Here is a 16,586-nt window from a genome sequence, read left to right as displayed (position 1 = left end):
ACAACATAAATATGATCAGAGTAAAAATTTATTACTAAGAGTTGCCTCCTAAGAAGTCATTTGATTTTCAGAGGCAGTATTATTTTCAACAAGTTATCTATATATTATGATGCCTACTACTCATTTTATGCAGCTGTAAATTAAAGATGCTGCCATGAGTCAGCTGTAAGCAGGCAAAGTAGATAGTGCAGTTAAATGCCATTACCGTTAATCTCCAAATAATTACCTTTTTTAATTGCTGTATTACTGTACATGAGATGCATTATTCTTCTTTTTATAGAGACTTATCCCCTAAGTATGAAGAAAGGTATTAAAATTGATGTCGGACAGAAGCTATAGAAATTTTCCTGACTCTGCAAATGCTCCATACTCACAATCAGCAAAATCAAATTATTATCCAGATTCAGAAACAAGAATTGCCATTGAAATGTGATTTTAGCAGAAGTACCACAACCTGATTTGTTTCCTTTTCAGTTTCAAAATGAAAGAGCACTTAGTCACTTTCACAGTGCTCAAGAGGTGCCAAAAACCTAAATCTCCTCTGCCTTCAACTACAAACTGCTTGTGCCTGGCAAAAGGCAGCAGACTTCTAACCTGTCTCAATCTTCTATTCCTTCCTCCACTCCAAACACGAAGGGCAGTGCCACAAGACCCTGCTGCTCCCTTCTTGACTGCCAAAATCTCTCCTCTGATCTACCACAACACACTAGTTTCTTTGAGTCCAAAAATAACATTGGTGTTATGCTTCAAATTTAGGATTTGAAACAATACAAAATGAACTGGATAGAAGAGTGCTACTGATGAGCACAGACAGCAAGAGATGAAAATTAGAGTGTTCTGTAACACGAAGGCTAATACAGGGGTAGGGCATTTAATTTTGGCAATACATTTGGCTAATGGGATATTCCACTGACTGCTCTTTGTGTATTGCCTGTTTGCAGCACAGGTGGAATGAGGACTTGGCACAGAAAATAGCAAAGAACTCTGGTTTCCTAGGCTGAAAGACAGAACTGAGAACACATATACCTGAAAGTATATCCTTAACATGCTCTGAGCTTCAGAGTGGGTTGCTGCTGGAACTTTATGTGACTGCATATAGCCACACTGAAGCCAGGGATCCCCATACAAAGCCTTCATCAATTCTGATGAAAAAAACCATGATGTAAGCTATTATGTAAAGATAATATTGGCATTAGGTAATCTCTCCTCTTTCTTGGCTAAGCCTGAAACAGAAGCATAGAACTTAGTTTCAAGTCTGAAAAGCTGTAAACTTCTACTTAATTTCAGAAAGTTAACAGCTGCATTATTGTCATACAGCATGTCAGAGTCAGATACTTAGAATCATAAACAAGAATACACCGAGTTGGGAGGGAACTAAGGAACTCATCAGGATTGTTAAAGTCCAACTCCTGTCCCTGTCACCACCAGAATCACACCATGTGCTTGAAAGCATCATCCCAACGTTTCTTGAACTCAGAGAGGCTTGGTGCTCTGACCACTTCCTTGAGGACCCTGTTCCATTGCTAAACTGCCCTCTGGGTGAAAAAACTTTTACTGTTATCTAGCCTGAACCTCCCCTGAGTCAGCTTCCTACCATTTCCCCAATTGTTGGAGAGGACTGGGCCAAGGATGGAGCCCTGCAGGACCCCAGTAGTGAGCAGTTTCCAGCCTGATGTCACCCTATTCACTGTCACTCTTCCTGCTCAACCTGTCAGCCAGTTGCTTGCCCATCATACAGCATGGCTGTCCAGCTGTATGCTTGACATTTTGTCCAGGAGGATACTACGAGAGACTTTTAAAAGAATACACTAAAACAAAGGTAGAATAAAAGGGAATTTCAATACCTGAGTTCATTGGAAGCATGGTTAATCCCTGAGAATGAAGGACAGCACCTCTGCCACGAGAAGCCCTTTTCGTTCAGGAGGACCGCGTTACCTCACAGGAATATATTGTTAGAAGAGGCTGTGCCTGCTGTACCTGTACGCAATGTGTAGCACAAGCTCACTGGGAGCTTTGTCAGTGTCATGCAGGACAGTGTCTTGTAGTGAAATGAGGCAACCAGGTGCCACTAATTGCCAGGGAGTGGCATGATCTTGTGTTAAGCTCACCTGTGCCTGGTTAGGGTGGGCCCCCACTGCGCATGAGCAGGATCAGGGGGCCAATAAAAGGTAAGGCCTGAACTCACAAGCTCAGCTCACGCTGGAACTCACAACTGTGGCATGCTTGGCTTTTTCCTGCTTCTACAAGCACCATGCTAACCTGACTGCTCCCCTGGAGCTTTGTCTCAGCACCGCACTAACTTGGTTGCGCCATCAGAGCTCTTCACCACTAGTGTGAGGTTCAAACCCATGGCCTCAGCACTGCTCGGGTTTGCTGTATAAGTACTGCGCGCTGACCGGCTGCGCCACTCGAGCCTCACCCTAGCCACAGCCGGTTAGCGCATTTATTGGCCCCCTGGTCCTGCTCATGCGCAGTTAGGGCCTGCCGTAATCAGGCACATGTGGGCTTAACACAAGCTCGTGCCCACTGCCTGGCAATTAGTGGCACCTGGTTGCCTCATTTCACTACAGTGTCTCCCTGGAGCAGTAGCGTGCAGGGCTCTCCAGGGGTATCCCCAGGGCAGGGCCTCATCAGCCAGGGCTGTCCCCATGCCCTGGCATGGGGGCAGCTGCAGCCCTATCATGGGGCATCCCCCTATGGATGGGTAGAGGCCCATGGTCCCACAGGGCAGGGCCATGGGGAGATGGAGACACTGCCATGTTTGTAGGGCAGGGGGTGAGTGCCCAGGGGCCTGAAATGGCTGACGGGGGTAGGGGAGCCATGGGGATGCTGAGACCTGCTGGTGTCCTCAGAGCCTGACACCCTGCATGTGCACTCGTTCATGAGGTCTATGGAAGTGTAGATGAGTAAATTCAGCAGTTTTATGAACAAAACACATTTAAAATATTACCAGACAGCAAGATTACCAGCTATTAAAGCTTTTTAAAATGCCAGTACTTTGTTCACACATAAAGTAACATACATTTATAAACAGGTAGACATTATACAGTAGCACTGGGTTGGAGGAGGGAAGTAAAGAGCCCACTAAACTCAATGTATTTTTGGTGTCAGAAAGGAAGAAATCAGTCCCTGTGAACCAATCCTCTCTTCAGAGCTCTAAACACCCCAGCTTATCACACGGGAGAAAGATAGAAGCACTTCAACTGAAATAATTTGGCAGTATTTGTGCTGACCTTCCCCAGCCCTTGGTGATCCTGTGTTCCACCACTGTGACCTCCTCCATCTCCAGCCTGCAGACCCAGGTGGGTCCTCAGGCTGCAGGGAAATTTTGCATTAGTTTCTTCCTAGCAGAACAAACTGCCCATTCAATGAATTCACAAAAGGAATTTAATTCTAGGGCAATGAAAATATATAAAAACATTGCTCTCAAAAACAACAAAAATCCAGTGTTCATTTCCTGGTATAAGAGCCATTCAGACTTCTTAAAGCAGGGTTCACTAATAATCCTTCACTGAAAGGATCAAATTTGTCTCATCAGCACAACCATGGTCATTGGTTATAGGAAAGTAATCCTTCTTGATAGATATAATGGAAAAAAGCACTCATGGTGTTAATGAAATTGATTCCTAGCATACATGTAACTCGTGTCATCTTGTTTACAAATTTTGAACCAGTAACTGGCATAAAACATTACGTATGTGAAATCAAAAAACACAAAACACAGAACTATTACAATCTTGAGTACTTGTAGAGGGAGAAGAATCCCAATTACGACCACCACAACAGTTCTGCAGTTGTCTTATTGTACCAGTGTATAAAGTTGGTTGCTCAAAATCTGTCTCTAATGCATCCATAAGGTAACAGAAGCAATCACACCTTAGACTTCTGGAAACTACTGGAAGCCTGGGTCTTGTTTTGGAAATGAGAGCAGGACTTCCATAAAGAAGAGAGATGGTCGCAACTGATAATTCATCAAAACTGAAATTATTCCCAAAGGAGTTTCCTGTCCTCAAAAAAAATAGAAAAACGGGTTTTGAAATTCTAGAAATGTGTCATTTCAACATTTTTAAGACAAAAAGTCTTGGCTTTGTGGTTAAAAGCATTGTCTCCTGTTGAAACTTTATTTAGTTTATATTAAAAGGTTAAAAAAAAGGTCAGCATGAAATATGAAATATGTTTGTTTCCTAAGTCACTCAGATATTCACTGAGTCTCACGCCAGGCCTAAAATTTCAACATCAACAGAATCCTTGTGGGACAGGAAACTTATTTTCTATATATCCACACAAAGTAGAGGGAATGTTAGAAGTTCAAGCTCTTTCCAGTTTCCTTGCAGTGTGGTTCAAAAATTAATTCTGAGAAAAACTTTAATGAATGGAGATGTAGTCTAGACCTCCAAACTTTCAAATCATCCGTGACTTCTCATTCCCCTCCTCTGTTTTTAATTTTTATTATTATACATTTTAGAAGAGACCTACACAAATAGTGCTTAGGAGATTAAAGCCAAGGGGTTCCTTCAATGAAATAGACCCAAAATTGTTCTTGTATATTCACAAGATCAAAGTATTAAACATACATGGCATATTTTACTATGGGTTTTGCATGGCAGATAGATTAGTCACTGCTGATGCTGAAACTGTTATGACAAACTGGGTTCTGTTTTTTTGAAAGGATAATATATCTGAAAATCTTAAGAGCATTCAGAGGCCACTCATCATTTTGAGCATCCAGCTTTCCTAATCATCTTTTCTCAAGAGCACAAAACACAATAGCAAGAGCAAGTTGAACTTATTTGAATCAGCACAAATTATGAATTTATGGAACCTAAGACCAGAAATACTGCTCAATAAAGCAAGAGGAATGCCAGTAACAAGCTATCAAATTTCCTCTGGGCCCTCGTATATTGTACTCCCTTCTTTGTATCTGAGGGACTGTGTTTGGCTGAAACATGTCTTGGAGACAGCCCTCAAGTTGAAGTATTCGTTTAGGTGCAACACACATACATAGAAGTAGTGATCCACAAAGAGAGTTCCAGACACTCACAGCAACAAGTGTGACTACTCATTGACTACAATCCAAAAATCTGCCCCTGGAATTATGTATCTCCATTCTGGACACAAAACCAGCAGCTTTCCCTAAAACAGTTGAAAAGCTATACAATTATGTTTCTTCAGATCTTACAGTATTAGCTAGAATATCCCAAAGATGCCATCCTAGCTACGCTGCTAAACCCACCTCTGTGGGTGAAAGGCATACTGGCACAGGGTTAATATTGTCTTATGATTAATATGACAGTTTAACCATACTGAAGGAACACCTTTTGCAACTACTGTGGTAGTTGCTGATCAAAATATATGCTATACAGGTACTCAAAGCCCGTGGTTGTGTAGGCTACAGGGTTTTTGTAAGGGAAACCATTCAGTTTTGTAAATCTAGCTTCAGATTTTAATGACTGAAAAACATCAGGTAGGAAACCAGCAGCATGCTTACTTTTTTTATACACTCTTTCATGACCTGAAGTAGATAGAGCTCTTTGGGGAAAGGAAAGGATTCCCAATATTGTAAAATGATGCTAGCAATATGAATTGTAGTGACAGAAGAAACACTTAGAAAAGCACAACAGTCTCTAATTTTTTTAATACTTTAGAATAATCTACTGCAAATCAGGAGATGGATTCGTATTGCTGCTATGGTCATCATTGCTTCTAAGGAGTCCTTTGTAACAGTATTTATGAAATTTTAAACCTACAGCTCTTAAGGCTAGAAAGGACCACATAGAATATGTCATGTTCCATTCTATTTAGCACAACCATATAATTTCACCCAGCTGTGTCTCCATTGTTTGCTAAAGCATACCATCCACTCTCAGTCTGAAAACTTCAAGAAATGGTAAGCTCTCTCCTCTTAATAATTTGTTCCAGTAGCTGATAATTTCATTGTTAGCAATATTACTGAGGAGAGAGACACTAATCTAGGTGGCAACTGACAAATACTGGGGGATAGATATACCTGTTTAAATTATGGTATTCAATATAATTAGGAAGCTTCTTACCAGGTCAGTTCATCATAAAAGCAACAGGGCTTTAAGAATTTATTTATTTATTAAGCAACAACTACTTTTGTGAACTTTTCACATTTGTTTCTCATCATTTGAGTTTCTAGAAGCTTATAAAATTTGGAGGAAAATCCACATTCTGGTTTCCATCTCCATAGGCCACAATGCTTCCAAACAATGACTGATACTTTCTTCTGTATCTTTCCGTGATTTCCATGAATCCTTTTTTCATGATAGAATGGAAGCCTTCTTCTCACAATGAAATTATTCCCATATGGGCTCATGTCTGAAAATCCATGAGAACTCCTGCACATGCACGAAAAAGGAATAAGAAAAGTGAATACTCTTTGGGATGCCACAACAGACATTTCCAGATAAAATAATAGTTTGCATTTTTGCAGACCTTTCCATCTTCAAAGCACTGGACAAGCATTCATCAACAGAAAAGGCTAGCAAAATTAAATGTCATAACTGTTATTTTGCTGAGGTTCTGCTTCACCATCACTGTCAGATTTAGTTGTGGCAGTTTAAGGGGTCATAAAACTGTTAGGTATGACTGACAGACTTAGCCTCTGTAGTACACCCAACTTTGACAAATACATTGCCTGCAGAATTCTTAGAAATCTCACTCCTTGGAACAAGGTTGGATACAGAAAGACCATCGCGCAAAGGCTGATTGCTACCGTACATTAAGACCAGGTGGGCTTAATGGGTGGGCTACAGGCCTCTTATCTGCCCTCCCTCTGTAAGTCTGTATCACTTTGAAGCTTTACCCTTACACATTCTGAGTTCTTTATTAGAAGCTGAGGCTCAGCAGCACAGAGGATTATCCTTTATTGTCTCATTCATGGCCAGGCCTGTCTGAAGGCCCTGTTTTCTGTAAGAGGCACTTATTGATGGCAGAAGTCCTGTGGAGGATAATTCCCAGAATACATCTATGCATGGCAAAGGACCATAGTGCAGAGGCTCCTGAGTGAACCTGACAGCTGAAACAATCCTACACTATACTACAGCAACATGCAGAGAAGCTGCTACAGTTCCAGAAGCAGCTCAGCCATGATTTTATGCCCAGCACCCAACCAAGTCAGCTCTAGCTCTAGTTCAGAGATACAGGTCTGTTAGTTCAATGCCCACCTCAGCATGACTGCAGCACCTTTGCTGTAACAGTGACACAAGGCTGGGATCTGCCCACTGCAGTGGATTGTCACAGCAGTCAGCACTTCAGAAATGAGCAAAAGGTAATGCTGAAAAGAAAGCATGTACTTTAAAGTTTAACATTTATCATTTCTTACACTGACAGAGAGGGAAGCCTAAGTCTGACTGATTTGATCGAACTAAGCAGTTCAAGCATCTTCTACCTAATTTTAAGCCAAAGAAAACTGCAGCAATGCAGAAGCCACTGATAAATCAAAAGCAGAAAAATAGGAATTAAAGCTCAGTTCAGGCCTTTCATCTTTATTACCCTTCTTTATATGCATATGGTAGGTGCTCAACACTTTCCAAGCCTGTATGATATACCCTTGTGCTTCAGGAGCTTTAGGGCTGTAGTTGTCTATAAAAAGGCAACCTGACAGTTTCCTGTGACCAAGAGATGAATGTGTTATTTGTTACCAGCTGGTTCATGGATAGATTGAACTCAAGTCCTGGCTTTAAGTGATCAGACTTACTTCAAACCACTCACTCATGGGGTGAATTCATGTACAGAGAGAATTCTGGCACAGTATTTTCTTTCTGACTTATGGCATATGAGTCTTTTTTTTTTTTTTTTTTTCCTAAACCAATATTAAAACCAGAACCTATAATATGCCAAATGCAGACTGCATTTTTTTGAAAGTTGATACCAAACATAACAGTAAATGAACCCCTCTGAAAGGTTAAAGTTGCTTTCATATAAAACATTTTCTACCAGGAAATGGAAGGGGAATGTTTAACTAAGCATTTAACTTGAAAGAACTGTGTACAGACTCCAATGGTTGCATTATCCTTTAAAATAAAAAAAGCAAAAGGTTTTTATGAGCATACATAGCTCTCATTTCATAAAAAGAGTATTACAGTGACAAGGTAAAATTAATCCCAGGATTTTTGATGCTTCTTCCAACCTTCCAACAGCTTCCTCCCTGTGCATGAGCCATTCTAGGATAAGGCTTTGCACCATGTCAGAATCATTTAGGTTTGAAAGGACCTTTAAGATCATTGAGTTCAACTGTTAATCCAGTACTGCCAAGTCCATCACTAAACCATGTCCCTAAGCACCCTTTCTACACATCTTTTACATACTTCCAGAAATCATGACTCAACCACTACCCTGAGCAGCCTGTCTCAGTGCTTGACAACCTTTTCAGTGAATAAGTTTTTTCTAATATCTTATCTAAACCTCCACTGACACAACTTGAGGTCATCTCCTCTCATCCTAAATATTAAGGACAGAATTCAGCTCTACGGAAAGGATGCAAAAGAAAGCTGTTGATGACAGGATCTGCAAAGGAGACTGCAGGACACAACATGACACTGCCAAGAGACTATTGAGCAGTAGCTGGGAGTGCACTGCTGAGGTCTCATCTTCCCCATGAACACAATCTCACCCTTCAGCAACTGTCTGACTTCTGGGGATACTTCTTACAGAGGGCCAGCAAGCAGTGTCCTTCATTAGAAGTTAAGGCCATTTCTGCTTTATTCCCATCTCTACTGTGCCACGACAAACAAGTTATATCACACCCTCAGTCACCCCATGTATAAAATGAGAGTAAATTATTTGAAGGTACATCCCATGACAGGTTTCTATTTACAGTTCTATTATACAATTTTTTCCTTCAACTGTTGTAAGCAGTTGCTGCATGCAGGAGCTGCTGGTCTGTCCCCTCCACTTTTCCCTGCATCCTTCTTTCCCTGGCATGCAGGCCCATTCCTCCCCTTCCACTTTCTCTGTTCTTCACATGGCTTGTTGTTGAACACGATTAGATTACAAAACAAAGAGAAAACTACCAGCTGGCAAGGTGAACCAGACCTAAGGGTGCTGCAGGAATAAGAGGTGTTACAGAAGCAGCAATGGCTAAGAACAGCACTCCTAGGTTTCCTTGGGAGATCTCAAAGACCTGAAGCACTCATTAAAAAAAACGTGATTACAAATAAAACTTGTCATTTCAGACTGTGGACCTGTTGCATTAGCTTCTGCACAAATCTAATGAAAGAAAGTAATCGTACCAAACATTTGCCACGTACAGAGACAATGAAGATAAATGGCAAACAGAATCACAGAATCACCTGTGTTGGAAAGGATCTCTGAGATCAAAAAGTCCAACCCTTAATCCACTACCACTGTGGTTGCCAGACCATGGCACTGAGTGCCACATCCACTCTCTTTTTAAAAGAGTCCAGGGACAGAGAATCCACCACCTCCCTGGGCAGCTCATTCCAATGCCTGATCACTCCTTCTGTAAAGAATTTTTTCCTAATATCCAACCTAAATCTCCCCTGGCAGAGCTTAAGTCCATGCCCTCTTGTCTTACTGGTAGCTACTTGGGAGAAGAGACCGACCCCCCCCAGCTCCAACCTCCTTTCAGGGAGTTGTAGAGAGTGATGAGGTCTCCCCTGAGCCTCCTCTTCTCCAGACTAAACACCCCCAGCTCCCTCAGCCCTTCCTTACAGGACTTGTGCTGGATCCCTTCACAGCCTCCTTGCTCAGATGGTGCCATAGGGTGCTTGTCCATTCTCAGAAATAGACACTCATGCAACAGGGCAGAGACTCACACAGCTTTATATAAAGTAATCAAAGAGTGTCTATTGGATACAATCTTCTGCTTTAAGAAAAAAACCCAAAACAAATACACAAACAAAAACAACTACATACAAAACAAGCAACTTTCTGCAGTTTCTTTGACCCCTGATTTCTTCATTTTTATTCCTTCATCATTCAGGGGTGGGGGAAGCCATTTAGATGAGTTTGGCTCACTGAGCTACTCCTGATCTGCCAGATTACAATGTCCTAAAGTGTGATACAGTGTTATTATTCTGTGTTTAAAATCAGGAGTGATTTAATCTGGCTCTCTGCCATCCCACTTACTGACATGTTGACACCATGTAAATAATGCATAGCTGTGTGACCACACTACTTTCATTCTACGTGCTGAGAGAAACAGACAACACCTGCCATTATTATTATTAGCCATAACTCAGATACCTTCAAAATCTGCAAAATTAACATAAAAAGTCATTTAAACATGTTGTAGTCTCCAACTCCAAACTCCTTCTTTAGGACTCCAAGGGAACCTGTGCATCCACTGTGATTAAAAGCAGAGATTGCTGATTTACATCTCACATCCTTGAAAAGTCTCCCTTCTAAGAATGCTGCTAAATAACTTTGTTAACTGACAAAAAAACTCCAAAATCAGTGAGATTTTTCTCTGTACAGTATTGGCTGAAAAGGCCACCATTTTAGAAGAAAGCCCAAGAAGCAACGAACACCCAGTCCTAGACTGCAAAATTCTAACTACCTAATTAATATCAGACACTGCTCCCTGCTAGCTTTAGCCAGTCTACTTCTATTCTTCTGATCCTGACAAAATGCAAAGATACCAATGTCACCATGGCATGCTCATTAAACCAAAATGAAATTGTGGTTTTCACTGGGTAACCTTGTGAAGCAAAGGTAGCACATCTGATGCAACACCAATCTTTTATGTGACCATCTTTTACTACCCAAATGTCATCCAATCTCAGTCATATTGACAGCAGACAGCAACATATACTGCTTTTCACAGGGCTTTTAACAAGGTTGAAAGTTATTATCTATCTCAGTGGTCCACAAATATCACTAATACTCCCTCCTTTCCAATCCTGTGGACTACCAAGTAAAGAAGGTGAGTGATTATATTTTTACCTTTCTGTCATCTACAACAGTAGAAAACTTGCTCAAGTTCTTCATTTCACTGAGTCTACACTGTCAGAGCAGGACCACCATCTGCATTCTTCCTTTGAAGACACACAGGAGTACCTGTAAAGTCAGGAGAGACAAAAAAACACAACAAAAGAGGGAAAATAAAAATTAAGTCTTTATAGTTTAGAAGTTGGGATGGCTGTGTTACTGTGGAGAACTCACCCCAGTCCTCACACTGTGCCCAGCACTAGGGAATTGCTCTCATGTAGATGAGAAGTTCCCTGCTGACTTTACATTCTAAAGCCTGAAAAAAAGAGTATCTGGCTCCAAACCACTGACCTGTGTAACTATATCATAATTTCTCAGGAAACATCAGATATACTGTTCAAAAATACTTTTCCCAAATGAATTCCTTTATAAACTTCAGAAACTAGCAAACATAAAAAAGAAAGGGAAGGTTCTCTTTTTTTCAGTTCCTATGAGGCAGTCAGAGCACACAGAAATTTGGTTTATTTCTGCTCAAGGATGAATGCATTGGACAATATTCTGTACTTGTCCACATTGTTCAAAAGGATCAGCAGTTTGAGTGTCCCAGACCAAGACCAATTCTTTCTGTTTTCTCCATTAAGAAGATCAGGAATCTTGTGGTCTCTTTTTAAAGGAATGTCTTTGTCCAGAATCTTGCCTCAGAGATTTATTTGCACTCTGTTATTTATAACAGAAAAGAACACTGGAATGACTTCCTAATTTCTTTAGTAAAGCTGTTCTCAATCTACTTTATTCCAAACATTTTTATAGACAGTTTCTTACATGATGTTCTACTCTGAAGTTCTGTAATTATACACTGGTGAAACTTTCCCTTGACTGGAACAGACCTGTAGTAACTCCAGTAAGCTGAAAGGAAAAGTTTGGGAAAAAAAGTAGGCTGGTTGAGAAGACAACTTACTGTTCAAGGTGTGAAGTCTGTGCTAACAGTTGCTATGGGTAATATAGGTGTCCCTTGCTCAGAAGTGAGAAAGCCTATCTTGTGGAGGTTTTCTACATTTTTTCTTCTGCCTGAGGTTTAGATTTCACAAAGCTAACTAGATTGCCCTTGTCTAGGAAACCATGGTGATAAAGCCTGATGGTGTCTGTGTGACAGCTGGAAAAAATTAAAACTGGAAAAGAATAGTGGCTGAAAAGCAGGAACTAAAACCCACTGAACTAGGCAAGTTAAATATAAAATGTTAACAAGAATTTAGTCCACCTCAGGCAAAAATGCCAAATGTATGTGGACATATTGCTTGAGATTTATTCAAAGCTTCTTTCAGCAAGGTTTTCTCTCTCCCTGCTCAATGGAAGTCTTGTGAAAATACCATTAGATTCAGAGAATTCTTCTAAACTCTTGTTGCTAGAGATATACCTATATAGGCAAGAATTAATAAATTATTCCAAACAATTCTGGTGCTAGACAAGTAGAAAGTAAAAATAGCACCACTTGCACATTCTTACTAAGAGCCTGCTCAGCAGTCAGCAGCACTGCCTGAGCGGTCAGCTATAAAAACCTCCCATTATGTGGTAACCTGATTTGTTTCCTCTGCCAAAACGTCCTATTTAAGCAACATAAAATGTGCAGGTAAGTCTCCTATTTTGTGTAGCTGAAAGTGAATCAACACTGAAAGAGCAAAATCTGGGCAGATGTGACCCACCTGACAGCAGTAATGAGTCTCCTCAAGAGGAAATGGCATTGTCCTGTCATCTTCCACATCCTCTTGGTGGTGGAGGGGAACGAACAAGGAACACAGAGACTCTGCCACATTCAGAGGCAAGATCTGCAGATAGTGAGGCTTTCTTGTAGTATATCTGATGTCCATATTTACAAACCTGAGCATGTGCAGTTTCACAGAAACATTCAGAAGGGATGATAGAAATGATGAGCAGCACGTGCATGACCTTTTTTCTGTGGCAGCTGAGAAGCATGTGCTGGATGCCAGGCTGATGGGGCAGTTGTGACATGCAGTCAGTGACACCTTTGGAGCTGTGGCAAGAAGCTTGGTGTGGGGGCACAGGATACATGTATGTACATGAGCACACTTGCAGCCCAGTGACAGTTAATTTCCTTGCTCATAAATTGTGTCATTTGGAGATCAGTTTCAAGTGACACACAAAACAGCAATTTTTAATACACATAATGATTATTGCCTCATCCCTACAGTATTTTGAACACTGCTTGTGCTAAACAGTGCTAGTTGTTTGGGTGTTGTTTTTTCCTACTGTCAACATTTTAGTTTTCACATCTAAAAAGCATGCACAGTTCCACGGTGGTATAATCTCTGCTTGACTGTTTACAGTTCCAGTGTTATACCCTTTTTTATCTCTTCACTTTGTCTAATGTGGCTTGATGATTTCACTCTGTGTTTTCCCTTAATGATTGTGTACATCAGATAGCAGATATTAATATTTCCCTTCCATCATATGACACATTTTCATAACGTGCAGTGACAGCATGGCAAACATACTTTTGCAACAAATTAGCCTTGATCCACTCTACAGGATTTCTTATAAACTAGTGCTAATTTTTACAGCAGAAATTAAGGAATTCAAGGTATGAACAGTACTGTGCCTGCAAATATTAAATCCTATGTGTTACATTTCTGTAGAAAATCTGTACTCACTCCAATGGTCTGAAAATTCATTTGTTATTTATTCTGAAACAGCCTCTTTAAAACTAACTTATCTGCTTTATCTCTGTGCTAGCCTACTATCTCTGAGATGAATGCTGCTTTGGAAGACATTGGTGTGAAAGGAGACCATGCATGCACCAGTCTGCTTGAAAGCTGTCGAACTGTCTGTCCATCCATCTTCTCTTTTACAGTATGTGAACAATGGGGAAATCATAGGCTTACTGGGACTGCATTGAAAAGTGGGGAATCAGGGTTTCATGGAAAATTTGTTGAGCATTCTAGGCCCTAATTTTAAAGGTGCACAGTGTTCCAGATAAATGTATGGTTGGCTTTCTGTAAAGAGCTGAGGTACCTTAGCTCCACTTCAGCTCAAGCTGAGTGCTTTAAAGCTCCTTAAAGTCACAGTAGGCAACACCTTCAATGTTGAAAGCCCAGAAGCCCTTAAAAATCTGAACTCCAGTTCTAGATGACCAGTGATCTTAGCCTGCCAGCTCAAATCACTCTTCAACTCTGTACTGTAGGAGTGTTACCTACCTACTCATTACAACTAGGCCATTACAACCCATCCCAATAGTAACTGAGAAGTAATGAATGAGAAGCATCCCTCCTGGCCTGTATCTGAAGTCAGGACATAGGAGTAAGGAAGCTAACTAGACCATTATAACCATCCTAACCCTCCAGTTCTACCATCCTTCATACCTCTAATTAATCTCTTTCTGATAGGCTTTCCTTAGGTTTGATATGAGTGATCTCACAACATGCAGACTGCTATGAAAAGATGTCATGTAACAATCTTTCATTCTAAGAGCTTTTTTTATTATTATTTAATTCTAAATGGAGGGAGGGATTTAAATTTCAAGAAAATTTAAGCAATGTTCTAAACTAGGATCAACATGTCTGAAACTATAGCATAGTTTCTGCAGTTTTAATCCAGTTAAAATAAATAGTATTTTTTAAATACTTACTAGCAATAATTTTTTTAGAAGACAAAAGAATTTGTGCTTTTAAGATTATATCAGTCAAAGATCTATCAAACCAAAGTGTTCTCCTTTTCCATTCCAACTAACTCATACAGTATTTGGGGTAGAAAATTGGCAGGAACTCTCCTGGATTATCTCTACACTGTGACTGGACTGATTTATTTATCCTTTTTTGATAGATGGATGTCTAGCCAAGCCCTGAATATCTTTAGTGGTGCTGATTCCAAATCTTCATTTAGCAGTTGGTTTCCCTGGCTATGAGTCCTTATGTTTATAAACTTTTCCCTGATACCTAATTATCCCATCACAGCACTTAGGGACACTTGTTTTGGTTTTCTTCCTTCTTTCTTGTTACCTTATGAGAAAAATCAAATATAATCTCTTTTTCATTTCCTTTCAATTGTGGACAATAAGAGAGCACTTTAAACTTCCTGGAATTAACATGATTAGTTCTCTCAGCATCACACTGTGGGTCTTACTTTGCAAGCTTACTATCACTTTTGTTACATAGCTCAAGATTTAGCCAACTTTTTAAAAACAAAATACCTAAACCAGTTACACTATTTCAACGAATAAATGACCATAAACAAGATTAAAGGTTTTGCTTCTCATTATATATATTGTTATGGATTATGCTGTAATCCAGGTTACACTACCTGATTACGTGGACCTTTCATCAAGCTTGAGAATGTAAGAGGTTTTAGGGTTGAAAAGTGCCAGCACTGGAGAAAAAATAACATTGATTGTTTAGACAACAGTTGGAAAGAGTAATTCCAAGTCAGCAAAGAAATCAAATAGTGGATCAGTACCAGTGCTAAGCCCACTGAACTGGGAGGCTGACATCTCTGTGAATGCTACACAGCAGTTAAGTAGGGCCCGAGAAGGAGAGATTTATGTTAAAGGGAGTAAGGACAACGTGAGAAAAGGAGCAGTGGGCTGCAAAGTAGCCCTTTGAAGAGCTGCTGAAAGGAAGACACTTTTAGGAGCCGAAGAAGGGCCTAAAACTGGCTGAGGAGTTTGGGGGAGGTGTTTGTACACTGGGAAACTACAGCAGATTCTGTTAGCCATGCAGCAACAGGCTCTGTCACTCAACAGCAGTTCAAGGCTAAGGACCATAGGAGGAAGGATCTGACCTGCATCCTCAGTGAAGGGAAAGAGGACATAAGCTAATTTCTATCTTTCTTCCAAACAGTTCCTACCTGCTAACAGCTTCTTCTTTTATATGTCCAGAGTTTTGTCCATTCCTCACAAGCTGCCCAGGCATGGTCCTCAGCACAGCATAGTCAATCTTTTTCTGGATAAATTCCATTAGGTGCATTAGAACACAGAAACCCTGGGCTGGATTTTCACAAAATTATCATTAAATCAAAAGCAGAACCTGATAGCTTCTGGCAGTTCCACTAAACACCTGTTTGCTCTAAGTGTCGTTGGCCAACTGACTGCAAGTGCCCCAACAGGTCATTTATGGATCAGACAAGAGGATGTGTGAACACACATGGAAAGATAGATCACAATGGTACAACTCTGGGAGTCTTTTCCATTAACAAGATGAGAACTTGGTTCAGACTGTGTTTGCTCAAGCTTCCAGACACATCTCATTCTCATCAAATATGCTCATATGACTAATAGGAGCTGTACCAGAGTGTCCTCCATGCAGTCATTAATCTAATTTGCCAAGGCATTTTCACACTACTAACCTGGCATGCATCTTTCTAGTTACCATGTGCTTGTTTACATTTTATCAGTAGTTACACAGTATCAGTTGTGCCAAGACCATTCAAATAGTTTTGATCATTTCTCTAGTTCAGTGCCAACCACAAGTAACTCAGCCAATTCCAATTATTCATCTGGGCATTCATCACTTGTAGTGACAATTAAATAGGTTGGTTTAGAGTACAAATGCTATGGCCAGACTAGAATACTCACAATAGCCTCAGAGCTGAGCTTGTTTGCCAGGTAGTTTTTAGACACTATAGAGTTTCTTCTGAGCTATGAACCCTCTAGCCCCTGCATGTGC

Source organism: Calypte anna, chromosome 3 (genome assembly GCF_003957555.1).
Source record: "Calypte anna isolate BGI_N300 chromosome 3, bCalAnn1_v1.p, whole genome shotgun sequence".
In the NCBI taxonomy this organism is placed as follows: domain Eukaryota; kingdom Metazoa; phylum Chordata; class Aves; order Apodiformes; family Trochilidae; genus Calypte; species Calypte anna.
The sequence above is the reverse complement of the archived record's forward strand: the minus strand, read 5'-3'. Positions refer to the sequence as shown.